General features: G+C 39.0%; 1 protein-coding gene across 1 annotated transcript in view; it reads right to left on the bottom strand.

Moving 5' to 3' along the window:
• LOC136857933 (E3 ubiquitin-protein ligase SHPRH) overlaps positions 1 to 15,436 on the bottom strand; it is a 396,601-nt gene that overhangs the window by 31,505 nt on the left and 349,660 nt on the right. The window lies entirely within an intron of this gene.

Below are 15,436 nucleotides of genomic sequence, written 5' to 3'. Positions count from 1 at the left end.
CCACTGGACTGAGCCAGGATCGAACCTGCCAAGTTGGGGTTAGAAGGCCAGTGCCTTAACCGTCTGAGCCACTCAGCCCGGCGGAGGTAGTTCTGATCCTCAACATTTCGGTTTTGTATTAGAAGACCTAAGTGCATTGATGATTACGATTTCATTTATTAGACTGTGTGTAGAAAGCATTAGTTAATAGCAGACTGTACCGTCTGTCTTATAATGTTAAAAATTTACAGTTGATAGTTATTTGCTATTTGTTTTACGTCGCACCGACACACATAGGTCTTATGGCGACGATGGGATAGGAAAGGCCTAGGAATGGGAAGGAAGCGCCCATGGCCTTAATTAAGGTACAGTCCCAGCATTTGCCTGGTGTGAAAATGGGAAACCACGGAAAACCATCTTCAGGGCTGCCAACAGTGGGCATTTGATAGTTAAGACACATTGTATACAGTGAGTGTAGACTTGACGAAAGGACTGGGGTGCTGTACATATGTGTATTATAGTTTTTAGCATAGACATTCTTGGACGATGGTAGTGTTTGAAGTGATGGACTAGGTTATAGAAAGAGTTAGTAGGACTCAGTTTGGTCACATCTCGGCTTGACTTGCTTACTAGCTGTGAAGCGCTTTTGTTATAGTGCTGCACTAGTCAGCGTAAATGTAAGAATTATATTAGATGAAGTCCTAGCTAACGGAGACTAGTCCCTACCAGTAAGCCACGCATATTCAAGTTCGTTGGTGGTTCTTTCTACACTTTAAATTTTTTTCTTTCTATGAACTTAGGGTTACGATGGATGATAGGTTATGCGTTGTCAATGACATTTAGCCTTGAGTTTCATTCCACGGACCTTAGGAACATGGGTTTGATTCATCAGCTGTTGCTGTTTATTTTTGTTTTTTCTCCATATGTCTGCATTTATTTTATTTTAGGTTCAGAGGCTGATTTAGAACATAAACTGCAGATTAAGGGGACAAACTTAGTTACACAGACCTGTAGTATTTGTCGTATTTAAAAGGACAGAGATTCACATTTTCATTAGTATTGAGAAACCGTGTGCTTGTGATTAACTAAGTTTCAATGATTTTAATTCTTAATGACCTGCAAGTTGATTTAAACTTTTCAAGCGATCGACACTTTTCTTTAAAATTATTTTGGTCTTCCACCTGAATGTGTGGTAAATTAAACATTTATTCAGTTTCATTTTGAGAACTAGGTTAACAGTAACTTAAGGGTGAGTCCGGCCCCACGGTGTAGGGGGCAACGCGTTTGCCTGTCACCTGGCAGCCCTGGGTTTCAATTCCTGGCCGGGTCAGGGGTTTCTGATTGTATATGATTAATATCCCTGGCTTGGGGACTGGGTGTTTGTGTCATCCTTAACATTCCTTTCCTCGCATTCAACACTCTACACTTCCGCAATTCAACTTACACGCAGGTTCATACCACATGGTGAAAGTAGTGTCAAAAGATCTATAGAAGTTGATGCCACGAACAAATTTTTTTTTTTAAAACAACAACTTAAGGGTGTCCTGTGGTGACGTTAGATTGTACGATTTTATTTTATATTTTTCAGTTATTACAATGTAACTTGTACAAGAACTACTACTGTTGTTGTTGTTGTTGTTGTTGCTGCTGCTGTTGTTGTTGTTGTTGTTTGGGACATCAGCTGATAGACGGGCTTGATGCAGCTATCCATGCCACCTTATCCTGTGCTAAACTTTTCATTTCTACATAATTACTACATCCTACATCTACTCTATAATCTAATCTGCTTGTCATATCTATACCTTGGTATATCCTTGCAGTTTTTACCACCTATATTTCCTTCAAACCCAACTGAATGAGGCCTGGGTCTCGTACGATGAGCCCTATCATTCTGTCCTTTCTTCTGGCCAAATTTTGCCAAATCGTTCTCCTCCCACCAATTCGATTCAGTTTCTCTTAATCTGTGATTCAATCTATTCATCTCAACTTCAGCATTCTTCTGTAACACCACATTTGTAAAGCTTCTATTACTGTCCATGTTTCACTTCCAAACAATGCCATGCTCCAGACAAAAGTCTTCAAAAACATCCTTCTAATTCCCATATCAATGTTCAAAGTGAGCAAATATCTTTTCTTAAGAAAGGCCTTCTTGTTTGTGTTAGTCTGTATTTTATGTCCTCCTTACTTCTGCCATCATTAGTTACTCTCCTCCCAAGTAAAAATATTCATCCACTTCCCAATCTGATATTTTCTGCATCACCAGACTTCATTGGACTGCACTCCATTACCTTTGTTTTGGAATTATTTACTTTCATCTTGTACCTCTTCTCCAAGACTGTGTACAAACCATTCACCAATTTCTCTAGATTTTTTGCACACTCATATAAAATAACAATATCATTGGCAAATCTCAGAGTTTTAATTTCCTCTCCTTGGATTGTATTTCCTTTTCCAATTTCCTCTTTGATTCCCTTTATCACCTGTTCTATGTAAATATTCAAAAAGAGAGGGGACAAACTGCAGCCTTGCCTCACTCCTTTCTGGATTCCTGCAGCTTTTTCATAGCCTTCGATTCTTATCACTGCAGACTGATTTTTGTACAGATTGTAGATAACTCTTCTTTCTCAGTATCTAATCCCCATTGTAGGGGGTGATCTCAAGTTACCAAATGTCAATTGGGAAAGTAATCTGTACGATAGGAAGCATGACCAACACAAATGGCAAATAAGTTAATATGGGAAGGACAGCTGATACAGAAAGTCATGGAACCAACTAGAGGGAAGTATATTTTTGGGATGCTGGTAAAACCAGATGAGATCTAATAGAAAAAACAAAGTAATAGATGGTATTAGTATTACAAACTTATTTTTGTCATAGTTAAAAATAAACGTGACAGAAAAGAAGGTCTTAAAAGTAGGACTATTTGGCAGTACCATATGGCTGATAAAACAGGCATGAGAGAGTTTAAGTATGATCGGTGGAAAACGGAAAATGAAAATGTAAACAGACTCTGGGATGGGTTTAAAGCAATTGTTGAGGAATGTGAAAACAGGTTTGTACCTTTCAAGGTGGTAATGAATGGTATATATCCACTATATTATAACAGAGAAGTAAAGGGTAAGAAGGAGATGCAGGTTGGATAGAAATAGAGTCAGGAATAGCTGTGGAAGTAAGGAAAAATCGAACAAACTTACTAGGAAATTGAATCTAGCAAAGAAGTCAGCTAAGGATAACAGGATGGCAAGCGTAACTGGCAGTCATACAAATTTTACTGAAAAATGGACGGGTATGTATAGGTACTTTAAGGCAGAAACTGGTTCCAAGAAGGACATTCCAGGAATCATTGTTGAACAAGGGGAGTGTGTACGCAAGGATCTTCAAAAGGCAGAAGTATTCAGTCAGCAGTATGTAAAGATCGTTGGTTACAAGGATAATGTCCAGATAGGGAAGGTGACTAAAACTAAAGAAGTATTAAAATTTACGTATGATAATGACATTTACAGAGCCTCCGCGGTTCAGACGGCAGCGCGTCGGCCTCTCACTGCTGGATGCCGTGGTTCAAATCCCAGCGACTCCATGTGAGGTTTGTGCTGGACAAAGCGGAGGCAGGACAGGTTTTTCTCCGGGTACTCCGGTTTTCCCTGTCATCTTTCATTCCAGCAACACTCTCCATTATCACTTCATAGCATATATCACTCATTAATAAATCACCTTGGGAGTGGCGACCCCATTGTAATAACAGCCTATATATGTTTCATTCATTTCATCCCTGACCCGGTCAATGACTGGAAAACAGGTTGTAGGTTTTCATTTTCAATTACATTTACAATAAGATACAGAAGTTGAAAACTAGAAAAACTGTTTGAATTGATAAGATTTTGGGGGATATGCTAAAGTATCTGAAGTACTTATTTGATTATTGTTTGCATGAAGGAGCTATACCAAATGAATGGAGAAATGCTAAAGTAGCCCCTGTGTATAAAGGAAAGGGTGATAGACATAAACCTGAAAATTACATGCCAGTCAGTTTGACATGCATTGCATGTAAACTTTGGGAAAGCATTCTTTCTGATTATATTAGACATGTTTGCAAAATTAATAACTGGTTCGATAGAAGGCAGTTCGGGTTTGGGAAAGGTTATTCCACAGAAACTCAACTTGTAGGATTCCAGCAAAGGTCAAATGGACTGTATAGTGATTGACCTATCTAAGGCATTTGATAGGGTAGATCATGGGAGACTACTGGCAAAAAAATGAGTGCAATTGGACTAGACATAAGAGTGAATGGGTGGCTATTTATCTAGAAAATAGATCTCAGAGAATTAGAGTAGGCAAAACTTTATCTGACCCTGCAATAATTAAGAGGGGAATTCCTCAAGGCAGTATTATTGGACCTTTATGTTTTCTTATATATATATATATATATATATAAATGAAACAAGCAAAAAAAGTGGAATCAGTGATAAGGCTTTTTGCAGATGATGTTATTCTGAATAGAGTAATAAATAAGTTACAAGATTGTGAAAAACTGAAATATGACCTTGATAATGTTGTGAGATGGACAATAGGCAATGGTATGATAATAAAAGGGGTTAAAAGTCAGGGTGTGAGTTTCACAAATAGGAAATGTCATCTCAGTTTTAATTACTGGGGTTAAAGTTCCTTATGGGGATCATTGAAAGTACCTAGGTGTTAATATAAGGAAAGATCTTCATTGGGGTAATCACATAAATATAATTGTAAATAAAGGGTACAGATCCCTGCACATGATTATGAGAGTATTTAGAGGTTGTAGTAAGGATGTAAAGCAGAGGGCACATAAGTCTCTGGTAAGACCCTAACTAGAATATGGTTTCAGTGTATGGTACCTTCACCAGGATTATTTGATTCGAGAACTGGAAAAAATCCAAAGAAAAGCAGCTTGATTTGTTCAGGGTGATTTCCGATAAAAAGAGTAGCATTCCAAAAATGTTGCAAAGTTTGGGCTGGGAAGACTTGGGAGATAGGAAACGAGCCGCTTGTCTAAGTGGTATGTTTAATCTTAAAATAATAACATTTATTTAAAATTATTCCACCTGTTCAATACATATAGTTCTTTTGAATGCTTATGACCTACACATTATAAATCATTATTGGGACATGTTTCGCCCAGTGTAGCGGGCCTATACCTCAAAATCACAAATCAGAAATTCAATACGGACCAACAATGAAATTTATTACAAGTACGTGGTATGTTCCAAGCTGTCAGTGGAAAGATGGTGTGGAATGACATTAGTAGACAAGTAAGTTTGAGTGGTTTCTTTAAAAGTAGGAAAGATCACAATATCAAGATAAAGTTGGAATTCAAGAGTACAAATTGGGGCAAATATTCATTTGTAGGAGGGCGAGTTGAGGATTGGAATAACTTACCAAGGGAGATGTTCAATAAATTTGCAATTTCTTTGCAATCATTTAAGAAAAGGATAGGAAAACAACAGATAGTGACTTTGCCACCTTGGCGACTGCCCTAAATGCAGATCAGTAATGATTATTATATTATTCTGAATCTCAAATAGCTTGGTCCAATCAACATTATTGAATGCATTTTGTAAATCTACAAATGCCATGTATGTAGGCTTCTCTTTCTTAATTCTGTCCTATAAGATAATTATTCCAAAATAAATAAATGGTCCTTTATTTGGAATAATATATTTTCCAGCTAAATCATCCTTGGTTACCAGCATTTCGCCCCACTGTGCCACTGGGCTCATTCAGGGCAAATATTCCAGGTTTCCTACAGCAATCAAATATCTATATTCTCTAAGATTAGATGTAAAGTCAGGATTGCTTCACGTGTTCTTTCATTTCTTTGGAAACCAAACTGATCTTCCCCCAACTCAGCTTCAACTTGTCTTTCCATTCTTCTGTAAATAATAAGTGTTAAAATTATGCAAGCGTGAAGCACTAAACTCATGGTGCGGTAGTTTTCACACTTTTCAGCACCTGATTTCTTGGGAATAGGTATAACAACATTCTGTCAAGAATGGGATGGCACTTCTCCTGTATCATACGTCTTACTACAATGAATGGAATAATCCCGCCCATGCTGATTTCTTCTAAGGCATTCAGTAATTCTGAGGATATGTCATTCATTCCAGATGCCTTGTTCCTATTTAGGTCTCTCAAGGCTCTGTCAAATTTTGACCTCAAAACTGGGTCTCCAATTTCATCAGCATCAACAATTTCTTCTTGTTCCAGAACCTTATCATCTACTCCTTTTCCTTGATACAATTGTTGAATATGTTCTTGCCACCTTTGTGCCTTGTCTTCTTTCTCTAGAAGTGGTTTTTCCACATGAGCTCTTAATATTCATACACCTAGTTATCCTCTCCAAAGGTTTCCTTGATTTTGCTCTATGCAGCATCTACCTTTCCTACAACCATACAACATTCAACATCATCTCTTTCAGCATTTTTCCTTAGCTGACAAGCACTATAAATATGTTATAACTTCCAGTTGGTTTGATTCGATTAAGGATCCATTCGGGAGCTGTATGATATCCTACGTTGATATTTATAACTGGTCGATAACTGTAATTAAATATAAATTTGGAGTTCAGTTGTGAGATACAGATTTTCCATGGATCGTGTAGGTTAACTCGCAGTGTTAGTTTGGAGTCTGAGTTTCAAATTTTCAGGTTTTTGCATTTTCTCCATGGTTTTGCTGCGCTCACATTTCACTTCTATACTTAAAGGAAGAGTGTAAGAATTTAATATACTTTATTTTAGCTTATTTTAAATATCTTCTCACCAAATGTGACTGTTTTCTTTGTCTGTCAAATGTCAATTTTTATGGAACTTTTTCAAATCAAATTTGAATTGAACTCTAGTTAAATAAATTTCAATAAGCACATTTAGCCTTTCATATCGAAATAGTTATGCCTTCCTCTGAACCCTATCGACCGGTCGGCGAAGTGACCCATAACGCCTTAGGGTTTCAAGCGTTAAATGTACTATCAGAGCAACTGCGGCAGATGACCGATGATCGACGGGGGACCCAAGGATTCAGTACCAACTATGGTAACTAGAGGGTGGATTCATATGAACTAAAAAAAAAATAAAAAAAATGCATGCATCTGTGTGCTAAAACAGCAATATATGCCCTAATATATGCACTACTGCATACTCTGCAAAATACTTGTTTTTCCTCCATGTACAGTATAAGGTTGATTCTCCAAATATCAACTGCTGAAGCAGAATACTTTTAGCTGCTTTTCCTTGCGGCATGATTTCTAGTGGTTACTGATCTTCATACAACAAACAAATAAAAGTACAGGTAATAGATCCAACATAGCGGCAGCTCTGGCAAGCTCACAATGCACTAAACAGGCTTGTCAATGTCAGTGCATTATCCACAGATACTGAATGACACCACAGTATGAAATGAAATGGGGTATGGCTTTTAGTGCCGGGAATGTCCAGGGACAAGTTCTCGGCTTGCCAGATGCAAGTCTTTTGATTTGACGCCCGTAGGCGACATGCACATCATGATGAGGATGAAATGATGACGAAGACGACACATACACCCAATAATAAGGATAGGTGAGAGCTACACAATATTGGCCTGGACCAGTTAGGTTCTGCTAGTGACAAGACCATAGGAATAATGAAAATGGTGGCATTATTTAGTTTCAGGCTGTTTCTGTTTTAATTCTTCTACATAAGAATTTTTTTGGAGGCAGGTAGGTTGGTCCCTGCCAAACATCGAGGAAGGATCTCTCCTCTCTGCTATTTCAGGTCTCGTAAAATATTATTTTTCTATGATTCCGACATCTGAACTGAATACCAAAATGCCACCGAAAAAAAAAAAAACCAACAGCACATTGTCAAGGTCTTGTTAATACTGCTTTGTAAAGACTTCCGGCGGTGAACATAATGTTTTCATATTTATTTCCTGGTACTGTTGTACCAATTTGAATATCAATATACAATATTATATGTTGTTTTATACAAAAATAACAATAAAAACGGCAATTATGCATTTATATGCACGTCTGTCAAGAATATGCATGCATTCCATATATATGCATTTATATGCACTATAAAAGCCATTCAATTTCAAATGGTACGAGTCGCCTTTATTTCTTATGGGCATATTATATCTTGAAAAAAAATGGAAATATACCAAAATTTGCCCTTTAATGATGACAGAATTCATGAATTCAGACTTTGCTGCTTAGTCCATACCAATGCCGACCATCACTAACGTGGTAATATTGTTCAATCGTGTGAACTGGCGATGGTGGTGGTTTTTGTCGTGATTGTCTTAAGGGTGAAACACCATGTGGTATTCAACCTGTATTGACAAGGGGGGAAAAAAAAAAAGTTTTACTGGGTGAGTTGGCTGTGTGGTTAGGGGTGGTACCCACACTGCAACTGCTTCCAGAGGGGTTCTTAGAGAAACTTCTTCGCTATAGGTATCAGAACGAAATGATGCCCGGTGAGCATAATATCGTTCTGTCGAGTATAATCTGAAATTCCTCAAGACCGTATGATGACCTGGTCGGAAGTTTGTCTCCTGAATACAGACTATACTCACCACGTACTCAATAATGAGCTGACGCAGCTCAGTAAGCTGCCTGTCATAACCGTTACAATTCCACGCAACAGTGCCATAGTGTGGACTATAAAAGGAGCGTTAGGTTATGATTGACAAGATGCTCGTGAACCTAAACACTATCTACATCTGTAGATGTGGATGACAGCGCGATGTCCTTCCCGTCATCGACTGATGGCGGTGATAACGCCCAGAAATTTGACGCTTTTTGGGAGCGGGAAGTTCCCCTACAAGGGGAGCACGCAAGTTTTGGAGCAGGAGTACCTGTTGGCGCAGACTCATACCCTCCAGATGGAAAGCATGATTTCCCTTTCACAGGGGAAGTGCGGGAGCGCCCGGTAAGGTCGCTCTTCTTCGCCACCTCCACTGGCTGGGGCACGGCTTTCACCGACATCTTAGGAGGGGAGACTTAGCCTTCCCCACTTACTGTGCCGGCTTAGAACTGCCAGCCGGCACAGACTTCTGGTTGGTCGAAGGTGGGGTGGTCACCTCCTTTGAGCTTTTACTCTTTGCGACGTTGCCCTGAGAAGCAACAGTCACCTTGGGCACAGCGATCATCATGAGTAACAATGTTATGAAAGACGAACCTGGGAGACACTGAGCTATCATGCTGTAGTCGAGTGTACGGGCAGGTGTATTCGTGGAATTAAACTTTCGGCACACTTCCTGGTAGGAAAGACCATTCAGAGTCTTGATCTCCTGTATCTTCTTTTCACTCAGATATGTCAGACAGTTTCAATCCTGAGGAGAATGAAGGCCAGAACAGTTAGTGCACTTGTACGGAGTTGTGCACTCCTCCGCACCGTGAGCTACTCTTCCACATGTACCACATACAGACTGATTCAAACAACTAGATACCATATGTCCGAATCTCTGGCATTGATAGCATCGCATAGGAGGTGGGATGTACGGCCTCACATCGCAACGATAAATTGTTACCTTGACTTTCTCTGGTAACACTGACAACTTGAAAGAGACAATGAAGGCACTAGTGGCAACGTCTTCACCGCTGACCTTGCACATAATGTGCCGGTCGTGTGTCATGCCACGGTTCTTCATATCTTCCATCAACTCTGAGTAAGTGTTCAAAATAAGGTCACGGTGAAAGACGACTCCGCAAACCAGATTCAAGGATTTGTGCTCCTCCACTTTGACGGGGATTTCGGCAAAGTTGTCACACTTAAGCAACTGATCAGCTTGCAGTGCTGTACGAGTCTTCAAAATCAAACTACCTTGTACATTTTCTTGAGATCCTCAAGTTCGCCGTAGACGCCTTCAATGTGTCTACAAAAAAGGATCGATTTTACCAGCTTAAAATCATGCCCATCAGTTCTGGTAGCAACCAGAAACCTAGGGAAGTTGGATCCCATTCGTTCACGCTGTTCATGTTCTCAGGGAGTTGAACCTCTCAGGGAAGTAAAAGTTAAAGACGTCGGTGATGGGATGGGCAACTTCGTTTCAAAGCCATGCCAGAAATCATCCTCCCCGAATGCGACCCACTCCATTCAGGGGTCTCTGCAGCCGAACCCAGCTGCCAAAGCAATACCCACCTGGGGTCCGATGTTGGACGATGCCTAATACGGGATGACTGAGGCAATGAGCACTACGACTCCCTTCCTCAAGTCACCTGCAATAGCATGTACCCCGCAGCATATACAGAGCACTAAATATAGAGGAAAAAAAATTAATAATAATATGTCCTTCTGGCATTCGGCTGCGCGGGGACCTGTGTTGTCAGGCGGACACTACTGCAAGGGTACATGGCCCTCCCACCCGCTGCTTCCCGGGTGGTTACTGACGCGGGCTTTCAGGCGTAACCGCACATGTAAGAGGCCCATCTCCGAGCAGCACGCACATCAAAAATTTAGAAATGGTCTACAACTACCCCCCCCCCCAAACCAAAAAAATAAAGAAGGGACCATGGCCACATGACCCTTTTAGCCACCTTCTACAACAGGCAGGGATTACCTGTGAATGTATTCAGCCCCTCCCATCCACAGGAGGTCCAAAATATTATACCAAATCACAATCCATGTCCGCGCCTAGGTCGTCTCTTTTAGTCACCTCTTACGACAGGCAGGGGATACTGCAGGTGTATTCTAAATGTGCGTCCCCCACCCGCAGGGGGTTCTTATCCATCTTAACACCAAAATTAAAAGTAAGCATGAAACATTGAAGGAATGTGTGATCCATGTAATGAGTTTATCTATGAATAGCTGATGTACCTGTGCTTTGCTATGGAATTCTATACTGTATACAGAATTCTAGGTTAGGTAGTGTACACGTTGTGAGCAAGATTGTATTAAATTGCATAGAACTTAACGTACCCTAGAAATGCAACGGGGAAGTCACAAAACTTCTTTTCACAAATGAAGACTGGGTTAGGGAATTTTCGTTGTAATGATAGGCCCACTTCCCTACCATCAGTCACAATCAGGTTGGGGAGTTGTCATTATAATGGCAGACACTCACTCTCTACCTGCCTTTTTACATCCTCAGAAAAACTGTCTTAGTGGTTTTCCCAACTGAAATGAACAAAGGTCATTACAGTGATGAAATGGCACGATTAAAAGCGACGCTTTCATCTGAAATATTCGATCAACATTTTCTCACTTTTAACCAAGAGTGCTATGCTGCCGATCTGACAGTTCAAACTTCCAGAGCTGGAATGACCAACTCGCAGATAGCCGTGATCCGTGAACACTCTTCATATTTTTCTGGCGGGGTGGATGGGGGGGGGGGTTGAACAGTGAAGAGTTCTAGGGCAAAACCTATGCCCTCTTACTAATCTATTTCCTAGGAGTACCTGATGAGTCGGAAAACGTCAATTCACTGCACTGGTGGCAGAAATATCTATCTGACTTGGAGGCAAATTTTTCCTCCATGCCAGAGGAGAAACCCCCTCTTCACTGCTAATTTGAAATAGAATGTAGAATTTAATGAAAGGGAAGAGGAAGGAGCTTTTCTTAAGAAACGGCTCTTTTCAGGGTTGAATTTTGAGTTATTTAATGAATTGTTGTGCTATAATTTGGAATAGGTGTAAAATGTAATTCTAGACCAGGTCATACTACTACTAAGTGAGCCTCTGGCTTAAGTGTGCATACTGCTCATTCAAAACAGCGTATCCGATAGTGATCGAATAGCTGGTATACTATGATGAACCACTGTGTTACGTACGAGCAGCATCAGAAAATGTATGAACCAGAGGAATGGCATGCTAAAGAAGAAAGTTTTCTAACTCCCCAGCTAATTCCCGCCAAATTTAGTCTGGCTGTTATACTCAGTACGCAGCAGTAATCCCATCTATTGGAGTTGAGTGGCAGCATAAGAGAATAAGAACATCACAACAAACAATGGTCAATGTAATGTTATTGTTGATCAATGTTATGCGCTTTCAATATTGTAGGCCTTCATACTGAGTATTCTTCCGACTCAGAAACACCACTCTTATTATAGTCGGTATGGTAAAACTGAATAAAACACAAATGATCGGAAATTGTTTTCTCTATAACTTTTGTTATGTAGTACTTTTCGACAGGACCAATAACATTCTAGGCGCCTTCCCCTAAGCTAAAATTTCATCCAGGGTGAATAAAACTGCTTATAGCTTAGACTGTAGTTTCTTATTCTACGACTCTATACACCGATTTTCTTTAAATTCTGTTAACCCATTTTCTCGTGGCTCGGAGCTGATATGGACTTGGCAACAAAAATACATATTCATGAATATCTGCGTTATCATAGCCAGTACAGTAAAAATGTATAAGACATAAATGATTGGATATTTAATTCTATATAACCTTAGTTATGTAGTATTTATTGATAGGATGTCCAATAATATAAATATTTGAGAATTAAATTTTAGCCCTTCCCCTAAACTACCATTTCACTCAGCGTGAATAAAATGATTTATAGCATAGAATATAGTGGCTCATCCCCCGACTTTACATAACGATTTTCATTAAATTCTATTCAGCCGTTTTCTCGTGATGCATGTACATACAGACAGACAGACATTAGGGAAAAGTAAAATGTTCATTTCCTCGTTACTGTGCACATGACCGATACAGAAATACCATTCTTTTCAAATTCTGAGTAATGTACAGACAAAACTCTTATTTTATATATAGAAGAGAATAGTATATATACAAAATATACGAACATATAGGGCGATTGCAGAAATGATGACTAGTTTTGAGCCTTAGACAATGTTTACCTAAACAACGTTTAAATCGAGCATGATCTTCCATTGCATAAACAAAGTTTAGCCGATGTTTAACTAGACATCATTTAAAGTTTAAATATTGGTTTGGACATGGAGATAGAAGTATCTTTCTTGTAGGTCTTTGCTTGTCGCAACCAATGAAATTTGTTGGTGCGCGCGCTGAACGCTAATCAGCTATTTGTCCTTCTACACATTACTCAAATATGGCCAAGCATGAGCATGACTTACCCACAGATAAGAGTATCGCTTTCGGTGAAAATTAAATCTCATAATTTTACCGCCACTAAAGCAACACACCATCATATGGGGAAGTGTTGCAGTGAGTGTAGTCTACTTATAAATGCAGTAGCTTCGACGAAGGGAAGATGAAGCGGTAGTAATGTGTAACCGAGTGTGTTGTATGGGCCATATAGATGTAGCTTGCATTCTGGAGATCGTAGGTTTGAAACGCATCATCGGCAGCCCTGAAGATTGTTTTCCGTAGTTTCATTTTTTACACCAGGCAAATACTAGGGCTGTTATTATGGCCACGGCTCTTCTTCCCCAGTTCTCTTTAAACAATAATCACCACCATCAACACCACTTGCCTTTTTCTATCTGATAGTTGCCGAAAACATATACGATTATGTATATAAAAACCACATATAAGTTACATTTTAGTTTACACTATTATGTGTGTTTACTTGACAGTAAATATAAGTGAATCCCTCCTGGTTACCAAGCTGGTAAAAGAGGAGGGTGTAGAGTTATTAACACAGCCAGAAAAGATGGAAAGAGTATTTTTACAAATTTATTACATGTGGAAAATTGTGCAGAAAAGATATTGGAAGCACAGGGTGTGAACTCAGAAGAAGAAAGAGACATTACAATGTTACAGATGGAACTAGCAGTCAGAAAAATGAAAATAGGAAGAGCAGCTGGGATAGATGAATAAGCATGGAGATGATAAAGGCAGCTGGACCTATGGTCTACAATGGATACATAGACTGGAAAAACGTAAATAGATACACAAATGCATGGGAAAAAATAATAACAACAAATGGTTTACATATATCCTTTGAAAAGACAGAAGTAATGTTAGGCATCAAAGACTGCACGATCCAACTAAACACTAAATATGGAACAATAAGCCGTGTGCATAAGTTTAAATACTGTGGTGAGTGAATCCAATCAAACAGAGCAAGCAGCCAGAGCAAATAAAAAATGGATGTAACTTACCAAACTATCCAGAACATATATAACAAAAGCTGTTTTTCTATAAATACCAAAATTCATCATTACCACACTGTCATTAAGCTGCTATCTCTCTATGTGTCAGAATGCCTTATCCTCTCTCAGAAATCTGTGCTCACTAAATACAGGGTGTGAACAGCACGTTAGAGCAAAATGAGAGAAAGATTCTCTACAACATATACTTGGCCCAAACTTCAAAAATGGGATCTACATCAGAAAATTCAGACAAGAAATCTACTTTAAGATAGAGATGATCACGGACATAACATGCAAACACAGGGATTGCTTCTATGGTCACCTACGATAAATGGACGACTCTTGATGGACAAAACACATTTTTAACAATTCTGACTCAAAACCAAAAACAACAATTCCCTGATATGTTAACTTTATGAAAGACCTCAAAGAAATGAGCCCACGACCCGAAGACATGCACAAATGAGACCTTTTCAGAACAAGAATCATAACTTTTTGGACTTTTGAAATGGAAACTGGTGCAAAGCAGTTGGATGAACACTGTGTTTGGACACAGTAATTTAATGAAAACCTACTGGATCAAACAAAAATTGAATAAACGCCAGAATGTCAAAATCAACTCAAAATCTCTTTATTTGCAAATGAGGTGTCTACCTCGGTGGATACTGGTACACTAAAATACATTATTGTCAAGCACTAAATATTAAATTAACAAGAGAAGAAAATTTTTCCTATAATACAATATTATACAATTTACGCTAACAATGTTTTCTATTAAACACACAGCTCATCCTTAATAAATTTATATTGTTTACAAAATTCTACTTATAATATCTCCTGTACTACTTACAAATATAATCAACTGATATACAGTATGTGGAATTACTTCAAATGATACTATACAACTGGTATAACATTAATATTAACATTGCATTTATTTATTTACTTTTTTTTTTTTTTTTTTTTTTTTACCCGTTCTGGATCCTAAGTAGCATAACGACCTGCTGCGTCTTAACCAGAGCCCCTTTTGCCACCACTTTTCAGAGTTCCTGAAGGGCCTTCACAGCTACCGTAGTGGTCCCAGGGCCCTCGAAGACCCCACTGTACTTCACCCCTACAGGCAGTCCCCTACTTTGGCTGTCCAAACTCCTTAGACCAGGGGATGGAATTAATTTATTCACACACATTTTTTTATTTACAATAACCTGCACTGGTCGAATGCCCTCTAACACTTCATTTATTTTCTCTGTTGCTGTTTATTCTCTTCTTGAATATCTGTACAGATTTTGGAAAAGGATCAAACACTACCCCTGGTAAACTGTTCCACTCCTTCACACCCTTCCCAATGAATGAAAATTTACCCCAATCTAGTCTAGTTTTCTCCCTTCTCTTACTTAAAGTTTCCCACCCAAGTTCCTTTAACATTTC

This window comes from Anabrus simplex, chromosome 1 (genome assembly GCF_040414725.1).
Source record: "Anabrus simplex isolate iqAnaSimp1 chromosome 1, ASM4041472v1, whole genome shotgun sequence".
Taxonomy (NCBI): domain Eukaryota; kingdom Metazoa; phylum Arthropoda; class Insecta; order Orthoptera; family Tettigoniidae; genus Anabrus; species Anabrus simplex.
The sequence above is the reverse complement of the archived record's forward strand: the minus strand, read 5'-3'. Positions and strand labels throughout refer to the sequence as shown.